This window comes from Onychostoma macrolepis, chromosome 11 (assembly GCF_012432095.1).
Source record: "Onychostoma macrolepis isolate SWU-2019 chromosome 11, ASM1243209v1, whole genome shotgun sequence".
NCBI lineage: Eukaryota > Metazoa > Chordata > Actinopteri > Cypriniformes > Cyprinidae > Onychostoma > Onychostoma macrolepis.
Genome location: NC_081165.1, coordinates 58993 through 71478, shown reverse-complemented (window position 1 = coordinate 71478; position 12486 = coordinate 58993). Strand labels below are relative to the sequence as shown.

The window sequence follows — 12486 nt, the reverse complement described above, 5'->3', positions numbered from 1 at the left end:
ACTTCCTGATTGCTCTTGACCCTAAAGAGATAAAACAGCTTCTGGACCAAGCCTCACCACGGGCTCGTCCGGGATTTGAACCCGGGACCTCTCGCACCCAAGGCGAGAACCACAGCCCTAGACCAACGAGCCTAGCTGCGCAAGCGCCCAGCCGAGAAAAAAAAGAACAACTACAGCAACAACCAAAGAAGGAACACGAACTAACATGGAAGTTATCAAACACCTCGAGACAGTGTCAAAGGCAAACGAAGGAAAGTTGGCCTCTGAATGGATTCAAAATGGGGCTGGACCTAACATGCAGAGGGATCTTGGGAGGACAGCTGAAACGGTCAGATGTCCCGTAGACTTTAAGCCAGTGTGGGAAAAAGAGGGGAGAAGCTGGATGCACGACCTGAGTGATCCAAAGGCAGCCTACGTAATACAGGAATCCAGACACATATATACTGGGGTCACAAGACCAAGAAGGGCCTTAAAACCAAAAGCACAATCTCTCGGTTAATTCTACAACTAAATGGCGGCCACTACAAAGGTGCCAGCACAGAGGAGAGATGGCCTCTTTCCTCAAGCCCGTCATAATGGCTGTCGTCAAGGCGCCTTTTGAGAGATGGACATCGCCCACATTGGCCAGGGAATTAGCTCAAATGGTAGAGCGCTCGCTTAGCATGCGAGAGGTAGCGGATCGATGCCCGCATTCTCCAAGCTGGTTCTTGCCCTTTACGCCACTTCCCTAAAGAGAAAGACTGCGCTGACGCCACGAAGCGACTCTCCCACGCGGCGCTTTTGGGGCTCACTGCTTTGCTGGTGGCCATCTCCTGCCCTTTACGCCACTTCCCTAAAGAGACAGACTGCGCTGACGCCACGGAGCGACTCTCCCACGCGGCGCTTTTGGGGCTCACTGCTTTGCTGGTGGCCATCTGGGAGGCAGATAACGATGTGGCCGTGGCCAAGCAGTCTGACAGTGGCGTTGGATCCCAGTGGATTTTGGTCTCTGGGCCCCACGAACAAAAGGAAAGGAGAGGGACATGTGCCAAACCCGGATCGAACCAGGGACCTTCAGATCTTCAGTCTAACGCCTCCCAACTGAGCTATTTCGCCACGCCTGCAAGCCGTTTAGCCAGCAGGGATTTCCGTGAGAGCACCCGTCACTTTGCCAGAAGAGCAGAGCTGAGCTCCCAGAGAATAAAAGAGCTTGGCCCGCACGGGATCGAACCCGCGACCTTGGCGTTATTAGCACCACGCCTAACCAACTGAGCTAACCGGCCTGGCTTTGCCTAGCTTTCTGCCCGATTGACCAAAAACTTCCTGATTGCTCTTGACCCTAAAGAGATGAAACAGCTTCTGGACCAAGCCTCACAACGGGCTCGTCCGGGATTTGAACCCAGGACCTCTCGCACCCAAGGCGAGAGTCACAGCCCTAGACCAACGAGCCTAGCCGCGCAAGCGCCCAGCCGAGAAAAAAAGAACAACTACAGCAACAACCAAAGAAGGAGCACGAACTAACATGGAAGTTATCAAACACCTCGAGACGGTGTCAAAGGCAAACGAAGGAAAGTTGGCCTCTGAATGGATTCAAAATGGGGCTGGACCTAACATGCAGAGGGATCTTGGGGAGGACAGCTGAAACGGTCAGATGTCCCGTAGACTTTAAGCCAGTGTGGGAAAAAGAGGGGAGAAGCTGGATGCACGACCTGAGTGATCCAAAGGCAGCCTACGTAATACAGGAGTCCGCACACATATATACTGGGGTCACAAGACCAAGAAGGGCCTTAAAAACAAAAGCACAATCTCTCGGTTAATCCTACAACTAAATGGCGCCCAGTACAAAGGTGCCAGCACAGAGGAGAGATGGCCTCTTTCCTCAAGCCCGTCATAATGGCTGTCGTCAAGGCGCCTTTTGAGAGATGGACATCGCCCACATTGGCCAGGGAATTAGCTCAAATGGTAGAGCGCCGCTAGCATGCGAGAGGTAGCGGGATCGATGCCCGCATTCTCCACGCTGAGTCCTGCCCTTTTACGCTCACTTCCCTAAAGAGAAAGACTGCGCGTTGACGCTACGAAGCGACTCTCCCTACGTGCGCTTTTGGGGCTCACTGCTTTGCTGGTGGCCATCTCCTGCCCTTTACGCTCACTTCCTAAAGAGACAGACTGCGCTGACGCCACGGAGCGACTCTCCCACGTGCGCTTTAGGGGCTCACTGCTGCCAAGAGGTTTTTCGGGCCGTGTCCTGCGCAAATTGGTGGCATAACAGGTCCCATCGAAGATTTGAAGTCGGATCGCTGGATTCAGAGTCCTGAGTGATAGTCATTACATCTTTGGAACCTTGACAGGAGCAGACGTTGCCGCAAAGACTAAATCACTTACGGGCTAAAGAGATCGACGAGGATGGGATCCGAACCCACGCTGCAGAGCACAATGGATTAGCAGTTCATCGCCTCAGCCGCCTGCCTCGCTTGAGCTTTATGACTCCACCCCTTTTGCCAGGACACCCATATTTCTCTCCCCAGGGTTCAGGAAAGCAACGCACACTCTTCTTTCAGTAAAGAGGAAGAGTGAATAAGCCTTCTTGTACGTGACGCTAACCTGTTCCGTAAACACGCCACGCAGACACCCGTGCCCAGAAGTAGGGTGGCCATATGTGCCATTTATAGGGGACACGTCCTGGCCAGGATTGTTATATTGCCTAAAAATCCAAAGTAGTTTGACCAATAACATGCAGATATTGTACATAATCGACCAATCGTGGTGCGTGAGAAGGTGAGAAGGATCAAAGCGATGCAAATACAGGCACGCCTTTGTTCGCTCAGACAAGGAAGATGTAATCCATCAATATGTCTGTCTAAAATGTTATCTTCCAAGAATGGAAGATAAAATCCAACACTGCTGTGCTGGTGGCCATCTCCTGCCCTTTACGCTCACTTCCTAAAGAGAAAGACTGCGCTGACGCCACGAAGCGACTCTCCCACGTGCGCTTTTGGGGCTCACTGCTGCCAAGAGGTTTTTCGGCCGTGTCCCGCGCAAATTGGTGGCATAACAGGTCCCACCGAGATTTGAACTCGGATCGCTGGATTCAGAGTCCTGAGTGATAGTCATTACATCTTTGGAACCTTGACAGGAGCAGACGTTGCCGCAAAGACTAAATCACTTACGGGCTAAAGAGATCGACGAGGATGGGATTCGAACCCACGCGTGCAGAGCACAATGGATTAGCAGTTCATCGCCTCAGCCGCCTGCCTCGCTTGAGCTTTATGACTCCACCCCCTTTTTTGCCAGGACACCCATATTTCTCTCTCCCCAGGGTTCAGGAAAGCAACGCACACTCTTCTTTCAGTAAAGAGGGAAGAGTGAATAAGCCTTCTTGTACGTGACGCTAACCCGTTCCGTAAACACGCCACGCAGACACCCGTGCCCAGAAGTAGGGTGGCCATATGTGCCATTTATACGGGGACGCGTCCTGGCCAGGATTGTTATATTGCCTAAAACATCCAAGGTAGTTTGACCGATAACACGCAGGTATTGTACATAATCGACCAATCGTGGTGCGTGAGAAGGTGAGAAGGATCAAAGCGATGCAAAGACACGCACGCACGCCTTTGTTCGCTCAGACAAGGAAGATGTAATCCATCAATATGTCTGTCTAAAATGTTATCTTCCAAGAATGGAAGATAAAATCCAACACTGCTTTGCTGGTGGCCATCTGGGAGGCAGATAACGATGTGGCCGTGGCCAAGCAGTCTGACAGTGGCGTTGGATCCCAGTGAATTTTGGTCTCTGGGCCCCACGAACAAAAGGAAAGGAGAGGGGACATGTGCCGAAACCCGGGATCGAACCAGGGACCTTTAGATCTTCAGTCTAACGCTCTCCCAACTGAGCTATTTCGCCGCAACTGCAAGCTGTTTAGCCAGCAGGGATTTCCGTGAGAGCACCCGTCACTTTGCCAGAAGAGCAGAGCTGAGCTCCCAGAGAATAAAAGAGCTTGGCCCGCACGGGATCGAACCCGCGACCTTGGCGTTATTAGCACCACGCCTAACCAACTGAGCTAACCGCCTGGCTTTGCCTAGCTTTCTGCCCGATTGACCAGAAACTTCCTGATTGCTCTTGACCCTAAAGAGATAAAACAGCTTCTGGACCAAGCCTCACCACGGGCTCGTCCGGGATTTGAACCCGGGACCTCTCGCACCCAAGGCGAGAACCACAGCCCTAGACCAACGAGCCTAGCTGCGCAAGCGCCCAGCCGAGAAAAAAAAGAACAACTACAGCAACAACCAAAGAAGGAACACGAACTAACATGGAAGTTATCAAACACCTCGAGACGGTGTCAAAGGCAAACGAAGGAAAGTTGGCCTCTGAATGGATTCAAAAATGGGGCTGGACTTAACATGTAGAGGGATCTTAGGGAGGACAGCTGAAACGGTCAGATGTCCCGTAGACTTTAAGCCAGTGTGGGAAAAAGAGGGGAGAAGCTGGATGCACGAACTGAGTGATCCAAAGGCAGCCTACGTAATACAGGAATCCAGACACATATATACTGGGGTCACAAGACCAAGAAGGGCCTTAAAACCAAAAGCACAATCTCTCGGTTAATCCTACAACTAAATGGCGGCCACTACAAAGGTGCCAGCACAGAGGAGAGATGGCCTCTTTCCTGCAGCCCGTTATAATGGCTGTCGTCAAGGCGCCTTTTGGAGAGATGGACATCGCCCCACATTGGCCAGGGGAATTAGCTCAAATGGTAGAGCGCTCGCTTAGCATGCGAGAGGTAGCGGGATCGATGCCCGCATTCTCCACGCTGAGTCCTGCCCTTTTACGCTCACTTCCCTAAAGAGAAAGACTGCGCGTTGACGCTACGAAGCGACTCTCCCACGCGGCGCTTTTGGGGCTCACTGCTGCCAAGAGGTTTTTCGGCCGTGTCCTGCGCAAATTGGTGGCATAACAGGTCCCATCGAAGATTTGAAGTCGGATCGCTGGATTCAGAGTCCTGAGTGATAGTCATTACATCTTTGGAACCTTGACAGGAGCAGACGTTGCCGCAAAGACTAAATCACTTACAGGCTCAAGAGATCGACAAGGATGGGATTCGAACCCACGCGTGCAGAGCACAATGGATTAGCAGTCCATCGCCTTAACCACTCGGCCACCTCGTCACGCGCTGGCCTGCCAGACCGGAAGCTGGACTGTGTCGTCTTCTCTGCAGCTCCTTTCAATAGGACGACGTAAAAGCTGACCCTTAGTGTGCCGTGAGAGGTCGGGTAGGTACGAGTGTCAATCATTTGGCAGTAGCACTGTCCCCTTTCAAACGCTCAAGCAGGGGTGGGGAACGTTGATCCTGGAGGGCCACTCTCCTGCAGAGTTTAGCTCCAACCCTGAGAAAAACTGGATAGAAAACACCTAACTGCATCCTGAAGACCTTGATTTAGCTGGTTCAGGTGTGTTTGATTAGGGTTGGAGCTAAAGTCTGCAGAGACAACGGCCCTCCAGGATCAACGTTTCCCACCCCTGCGCTTAAGGCATCAACCAACGAGGATGGGATCCGAACCCACGCGTGCAGAGCACAATGGATTAGCAGTTCATCGCCTCAGCCGCCTCGTCTCGCTTGAGCTTTATGACTCCACCCCCTTTTTTGCCAGGACACCCATATTTCTCTCTCCCCAGGGTTCAGGAAAGCAACGCACACTCTTCTTTCAGTAAAGAGGGAAGAGTGAATAAGCCTTCTTGTACGTGACGCTAACCTGTTCCGTAAACACACCACGCAGACACCCGTGCCCAGAAGTAGGGTGGCCATATGTGCCATTTATAGGGGACACGTCCTGGCCAGGATTGTTATATTGCCTAAAAAATCCAAAGTAGTTTGACCAATAACATGCAGATATTGTACATAATCGACCAATCGTGGTGCGTGAGAAGGTGAGAACGATCAAAGCGATGCAAAGACACGCACGCACGCCTTTGTTCGTTCGTTCGACTTGAAGCTGCGCACCGATCATTGTATGACACCAAAGAACCGCGAGAGCGATTTGAAAGCATAAGGAGCCGTCTGCTCTGCTCTCGTGAAATAATGTTATACAACGATCGCTCTGCAGAGTGCAAACAGCCAAAACCTGGATATTTTAGGAAATACAGAAATCCTGGCAAGGGTGCATCCCCCAAAAATGGCCCGTATGGTCAGCCAAGCCAGAAGGCTGATTGCAGGGCAGTTTGAAGCTTGTTACCACCATGTCGGTTCACGTCCGCATAGGTGCACGGGAGAGGTCGCGACTCTCCCTGGCATTCTTTCGCAGAGGCAATATCGTAGCCTATGAGGTTCATCCGAGGCGTGATCATTGCTGGTTGAAAACTTTACCCAATACCCCGCCGGGATGACTTGAAATACAGTCAGCCTTTGGCAATTTTTGCCGGTCTCTCTGGAGGCTTAACATCTGGTTAAGAAAGTCAGGCCTGCTTCTGTTTCTTTCACGTGCGTGTTTTTGGTTCTCGTTTGGTAGGCGTCTGCGGCAAGACTCGTTCTCAGGCACAAGGATGAGTTTTTTTTCTCCAGCTAGATGTGTACTAAAAGAGGTTTTGCAGATGCAGGCAGCAGACCTCCCACGTGCGCTTTAGGGGCTCACTGCTTTGCTGGTGGCCATCTGGGAGGCAGATAGCGATGTGGCCGTTGCCAAGCAGTTTGTCAGTGGGGTTGGATCCCAGTGGATTTTGGTCTCTGGGCCCCACGGACAAAAGGAAAAGAGAGGGACATGTGCGAAACCCGGATCGAACCAGGGACCTTCAGATCTTCAGTCTAACGCTCTCCCAACTGAGCTATTTCGCCGCAACTGCAAGCTGTTTAGCCAGCAGGCATTTCCGTGAGACCACCCGTCACTTTGCCAGAAGAGCAGAGCTGAGCACCCAGAGAATAAAAGAGCTTGGCCCGTACGGGGATCGAACCCGCGACCTTGGCGTTATTAGCACCACGCCTAACCAACTGAGCTAACCGCCTGGCTTTGCCTAGCTTTCTGCCCGATTGACCAAAAACTTCCTGATTGCTCTTGACCCTAAAGAGATAAAACAGCTTCTGGACCAAGCCTCACCACGGGCTCGTCCGGGATTTGAACCCGGGACCTCTCGCACCCAAGGCGAGAACCACAGCCCTAGACCAACGAGCCTAGCTGCGCAAGCGCCCAGCCGAGAAAAAAAAGAACAACTACAGCAACAACCAAAGAAGGAACACGAACTAACATGGAAGGAATCGAACACCTCGAGACGGTGTCAAAGGCAAACGAAGGAAAGTTGGCCTCTGAATGGATTCAAAATGGGGCTGGACCTAACATGCAGAGGGATCTTGGGAGGACAGCTGAAACGGTCAGATGTCCCGTAGACTTTAAGCCAGTGTGGGAAAAAGAGGGGAGAAGCTGGATGCACGAACTGAGTGATCCAAAGGCAGCCTACGTAATACAGGAATCCAGACACATATATACTGGGGTCACAAGACCAAGAAGGGCCTTAAAACAAAAGCACAATCTCTCGGTTAATCCTACAACTAAATGGCGCCCAGTACAAAGGTGCCAGCACAGAGGAGAGATGGCCTCTTTCCCTCAAGCCCGTCATAATGGCTGTCGTCAAGGCGCCTTTTGGAGAGATGGACATCGCCCACATTGGCCAGGGAATTAGCTCAAATGGTAGAGCGCCGCTAGCATGCGAGAGGTAGCGGATCGATGCCCGCATTCTCCACGCTGAGTCCTGCCCTTTACGCTCACTTCCCTAAAGAGACAGACTGCGCTGACGCCACGGAGCGACTCTCCCACGCGGCGCTTTTGGGGCTCACTGCTTTGCTGGTGGCCATCTCCTGCCCTTTACGCCACTTCCCTAAAGAGACAGACTGCGCTGACGCCACGGAGCGACTCTCCCACGTGCGCTTTTGGGGCTCACTGCTTTGCTGGTGGCCATCTCCTGCCCTTTACGCTCACTTCCTAAAGAGACAGACTGCGCTGACGCCACGGAGCGACTCTCCCACGCGGCGCTTTTGGGGCTCACTGCTTTGCTGGTGGCCATCTCCTGCCCTTTACGCCACTTCCCTAAAGAGACAGACTGCGCTGACGCCACGGAGCGACTCTCCCACGTGCGCTTTTGGGGCTCACTGCTTTGCTGGTGGCCATCTCCTGCCCTTTACGCCACTTCCCTAAAGAGACAGACTGCGCTGACGCCACGGAGCGACTCTCCCACGTGCGCTTTTGGGGCTCACTGCTTTGCTGGTGGCCATCTCCTGCCCTTTACGCTCACTTCCTAAAGAGACAGACTGCGCTGACGCCACGGAGCGACTCTCCCTACGTGCGCTTTAGGGGCTCACTGCTTTGCTGGTGGCCATCTGGGAGGCAGATAGCGATGTGGCCGTTGCCAAGCAGTTTGTCAGTGGGGTTGGATCCCAGTGGATTTTGGTCTCTGGGCCCCACGGACAAAAGGAAAAGAGAGGGCACATGTGCCGAAACCCGGGATCGAACCAGGGACCTTCAGATCTTCAGTCTAACGCTCTCCCAACTGAGCTATTTCGGCCGCAACTGCAAGCTGTTTAGCCAGCAGGGATTTCCGTGAGAGCACCCGTCACTTTGCCAGAAGAGCAGAGCTGAGCTCCCAGAGAATAAAAGAGTTGGCCCGTACGGGGATCGAACCCGCGACCTTGGCGTTATTAGCACCACGCCTAACCAACTGAGCTAACCGCCTGGCTTTGCCTAGCTTTCTGCCCGATTGACCAAAAACTTCCTGATTGCTCTTGACCCTAAAGAGATGAAACAGCTTCTGGACCAAGCCTCACAACGGGCTCGTCCGGGATTTGAACCCAGGACCTCTCGCACCCAAGGCGAGAGTCACAGCCCTAGACCAACGAGCCTACCTGCGCAAGCGCCCAGCCGAGAAAAAAAGAACAACTACAGCAACAACCAAAGAAGGAGCACGAACTAACATGGAAGGAATCGAACACCTCGAGACGGTGTCAAAGGCAAACGAAGGAAAGTTGGCCTCTGAATGGATTCAAAATGGGGCTGGACCTAACATGCAGAGGGATCTTGGGAGGACAGCTGAAACGGTCAGATGTCCCGTAGACTTTAAGCCAGTGTGGGAAAAAGAGGGGAGAAGCTGGATGCACGAACTGAGTGATCCAAAGGCAGCCTACGTAATACAGGAGTCCGCACACATATATACTGGGGTCACAAGACCAAGAAGGGCCTTAAAACAAAAGCACAATCTCTCGGTTAATTCTACAACTAAATGGCGGCCACTACAAAGGTGCCAGCACAGAGGAGAGATGGCCTCTTTCCTGCAGCCCGTTATAATGGCTGTCGTCAAGGCGCCTTTTGGAGAGATGGACATCGCCCACATTGGCCAGGGAATTAGCTCAAATGGTAGAGCGCCGCTAGCATGCGAGAGGTAGCGGATCGATGCCCGCATTCTCCACGCTGAGTCCTGCCCTTTTACGCTCACTTCCCTAAAGAGAAAGACTGCGCGTTGACGCTACGAAGCGACTCTCCCTACGTGCGCTTTTGGGGCTCACTGCTGCCAAGAGGTTTTTCGGGCCGTGTCCTGCGCAAATTGGTGGCATAACAGGTCCCACCGAGATTTGAACTCGGATCGCTGGATTCAGAGTCCTGAGTGATAGTCATTACATCTTTGAACCTTGACAGGAGCAGACGTTGCCGCAAAGACTAAATCACTTACAGGCTCAAGAGATCGACAAGGATGGGATTCGAACCCACGCGTGCAGAGCACAATGGATTAGCAGTCCATCGCCTTAACCACTCGGCCACCTCGTCACGCTGGCCTGCCAGACCGAAGCTGGACTGTGTCGCCTTCTCTGCAGCTCCTTTCAATAGGACGACGAAAAGCTGACCCTTAGTGTGCCGTGAGAGGCCAGGTAGGTACGAGTGTCAATCATTTGGCAGTAGCACCGCCCCTTTCAAACGCCAAGCAGGGGTGGGGAACGTTGATCCTGGAGGGCCACTCTCCTGCAGAGTTTAGCTCCAACCCTGAGAAAAACTGGATAGAAAACACCTAACTGCATCCTGAAGACCTTGATTTAGCTGGTTCAGGTGTGTTTGATTAGGGTTGGACCTAAACTCTGCAGAGACAACGGCCCTCCAGGATCAACGCTTCCCACCCCGCGCTTAAGGCATCAACCAACGAGGATGGGATTCGAACCCACGCTGCAGAGCACAATGGATTAGCAGTCCATCGCTTAACCACTCGGCCACCTCGTCACGCGCTGGCCTGCCAGACCGAAGCTGGACTGTGTCGCCTTCTCTGCAGCTCCTTTCAATAGGACGACGTAAAAGCTGACCCTTAGTGTGCCGTGAGAGGCCAGGTAGGTACGAGTGTCAATCATTTGGCAGTAGCACCGCCCCTTTCAAACGCCAAGCAGGGGTGGGGAACGTTGATCCTGGAGGGCCACTCTCCTGCAGAGTTTAGCTCCAACCCTGAGAAAAACTGGATAGAAAACACCTAACTGCATCCTGAAGACCTTGATTTAGCTGGTTCAGGTGTGTTTGATTAGGGTTGGACCTAAACTCTGCAGAGACAACGGCCCTCCAGGATCAACGCTTCCCACCCCGCGCTTAAGGCATCAACCAACGAGGATGGGATTCGAACCCACGCTGCAGAGCACAATGGATTAGCAGTCCATCGCTTAACCACTCGGCCACCTCGTCACGCGCTGGCCTGCCAGACCGAAGCTGGACTGTGTCGCCTTCTGCAGCTCCTTTCAATAGGACGACGTAAAAGCTGACCCTTAGTGTGCCGCGAGAGGCCAGGTAGGTACGAGTGTCAATCATTTGGCAGTAGCACCGGCCCCTTTCAAACGCTCAAGCAGGGGTGGGGAACGTTGATCCTGGAGGGCCACTCTCCTGCAGTGTTTAGCTCCAACCCTGAGAAAAACTGGATAAAAAAACCCTAACTGCATCCTGAAGACCTTGATTTAGCTGGTTCTGGTGTGTTTGATTTGGGTTGGAGCTAAAGTCTGCAGAGACAACGGCCCTCCAGGATCAACGTTTCCCACCCCTGCGCTTAAGGCATCAACCAACGAGGATGGGATCCGAACCCACGCGTGCAGAGCACAATGGATTAGCAGTCCATCGCCTTAACCACTCGGCCACCTCGTCACGCTGGCCTGCCAGACCGGAAGCTGGACTGTGTCGTCTTCTCTGCAGCTCCTTTCAATAGGACGACGTAAAAGCTGACCCTTAGTGTGCCGTGAGAGGTCGGGTAGGTACGAGTGTCAATCATTTGGCAGTAGCACTGTCCCCTTTCAAACGCTCAAGCAGGGGTGGGGAACGTTGATCCTGGAGGGCCACTCTCCTGCAGAGTTTAGCTCCAACCCTGAGAAAAACTGGATAGAAAACACCTAACTGCATCCTGAAGACCTTGATTTAGCTGGTTCAGGTGTGTTTGATTAGGGTTGGACCTAAACTCTGCAGAGACAACGGCCCTCCAGGATCAACGTTTCCCACCCCTGCGCTAAAGGCATCAACCAACGAGGATGGGATCTGAACCCACATGCGCAGAGCACAATGGATTAGCAGTTCATCGCCTCAGCCGCCTGCCTCGCTTCAGCTTTATGACTCCGCCCCTTTTTTGCCAGGACACCCATAATTCTCTCTCCCCAGGGTTCAGGAAAGCAACGCACGCTCTTCTTTGAGTAAAGAGAGAAGAGTGATTAAGCCTTCTTGTACGTGACGCTAACCTGTTCCGTAAACACACCACGCAGACACCCGTGCCCAGAAGTAGGGTGGCCATATGTGCCATTTATAGGGGACACGTCCTGGCCAGGATTGTTATATTGCCTAAAACATCCAAGGTAGTTTGACCGATAACACGCAGGTATTGTACATAATCGACCAATCGTGGTGCGTGAGAAGGTGAGAAGGATCAAAGCGATGCAAATACAGGCACGCCTTTGTTCGTTCAGACAAGGAAGATGTAATCCATCAATATGTCTGTCTAAAATGTTATCTTCCAAGAATGGAAGATAAAATCCAACACTGCTGTGCTGGTGGCCATCTGGGAGGCAGATAACGATGTGGCCGTGGCCAAGCAGTCTGACAGTGGCGTTGGATCCCAGTGAATTTTGGTCTCTGGGCCCCACGAACAAAAGGAAAGGAGAGGGGACATGTGCCGAAACCCGGATCGAACCAGGGACCTTTAGATCTTCAGTCTAACGCTCTCCCAACTGAGCTATTTCGCCGCAACTGCAAGCTGTTTAGCCAGCAGGCATTTCCGTGAGACCACCCGTCACTTTGCCAGAAGAGCAGAGCTGAGCTCCCAGAGAATAAAAGAGCTTGGCCCGCACGGGATCGAACCCGCGACCTTGGCGTTATTAGCACCACGCCTAACCAACTGAGCTAACCGCCTGGCTTTGCCCAGCTTTCTGCCCGATTGACCAAAAACTTCCTGATTGCTCTTGACCCTAAAGAGATAAAACAGCTTCTGGACCAAGCCTCACCACGGGCTCGTCCGGGATTTGAACCCGGGACC

General features: G+C 52.8%; 13 non-coding genes across 13 annotated transcripts; 2 read left to right on the top strand and 11 right to left on the bottom strand.

Annotated features, from left to right (window-relative positions):
* Positions 1-3806: 3806 nt before the first annotated feature.
* On the bottom strand, positions 3807-3879 carry trnaf-gaa (transfer RNA phenylalanine (anticodon GAA)). Its single transcript has one exon. It is a non-coding gene; the product is annotated as a tRNA-Phe (tRNA).
* An 832-nt stretch (positions 3880-4711) lies between these two features.
* On the top strand, positions 4712-4784 carry trnaa-agc (transfer RNA alanine (anticodon AGC)). The gene has a single exon. It is a non-coding gene; the product is annotated as a tRNA-Ala (tRNA).
* Positions 4785-5059: 275 nt separating this feature from the next.
* Positions 5060-5141, bottom strand: trnas-gcu (transfer RNA serine (anticodon GCU)). The gene has a single exon. It is a non-coding gene; the product is annotated as a tRNA-Ser (tRNA).
* Positions 5142-6263: 1122 nt separating this feature from the next.
* On the top strand, positions 6264-6405 carry LOC131549952 (U4 spliceosomal RNA). The gene has a single exon (XR_009273526.1). It is a non-coding gene; the product is annotated as a U4 spliceosomal RNA (small nuclear RNA).
* Positions 6406-6729: 324 nt separating this feature from the next.
* On the bottom strand, positions 6730-6802 carry trnaf-gaa (transfer RNA phenylalanine (anticodon GAA)). The gene has a single exon. It is a non-coding gene; the product is annotated as a tRNA-Phe (tRNA).
* Positions 6803-6897: 95 nt separating this feature from the next.
* trnai-aau (transfer RNA isoleucine (anticodon AAU)) lies at positions 6898-6969 on the bottom strand. Its single transcript has one exon. It is a non-coding gene; the product is annotated as a tRNA-Ile (tRNA).
* Positions 6970-8447: 1478 nt separating this feature from the next.
* Positions 8448-8520, bottom strand: trnaf-gaa (transfer RNA phenylalanine (anticodon GAA)). The gene has a single exon. It is a non-coding gene; the product is annotated as a tRNA-Phe (tRNA).
* A 95-nt stretch (positions 8521-8615) lies between these two features.
* trnai-aau (transfer RNA isoleucine (anticodon AAU)) lies at positions 8616-8687 on the bottom strand. The gene has a single exon. It is a non-coding gene; the product is annotated as a tRNA-Ile (tRNA).
* A 1004-nt stretch (positions 8688-9691) lies between these two features.
* trnas-gcu (transfer RNA serine (anticodon GCU)) lies at positions 9692-9773 on the bottom strand. Its single transcript has one exon. It is a non-coding gene; the product is annotated as a tRNA-Ser (tRNA).
* Positions 9774-10137: 364 nt separating this feature from the next.
* Positions 10138-10217, bottom strand: trnas-gcu (transfer RNA serine (anticodon GCU)). The gene has a single exon. It is a non-coding gene; the product is annotated as a tRNA-Ser (tRNA).
* Positions 10218-10584: 367 nt separating this feature from the next.
* trnas-gcu (transfer RNA serine (anticodon GCU)) lies at positions 10585-10664 on the bottom strand. Its single transcript has one exon. It is a non-coding gene; the product is annotated as a tRNA-Ser (tRNA).
* A 368-nt stretch (positions 10665-11032) lies between these two features.
* On the bottom strand, positions 11033-11114 carry trnas-gcu (transfer RNA serine (anticodon GCU)). The gene has a single exon. It is a non-coding gene; the product is annotated as a tRNA-Ser (tRNA).
* A 1010-nt stretch (positions 11115-12124) lies between these two features.
* trnaf-gaa (transfer RNA phenylalanine (anticodon GAA)) lies at positions 12125-12196 on the bottom strand. Its single transcript has one exon. It is a non-coding gene; the product is annotated as a tRNA-Phe (tRNA).
* Positions 12197-12486: the final 290 nt, after the last annotated feature.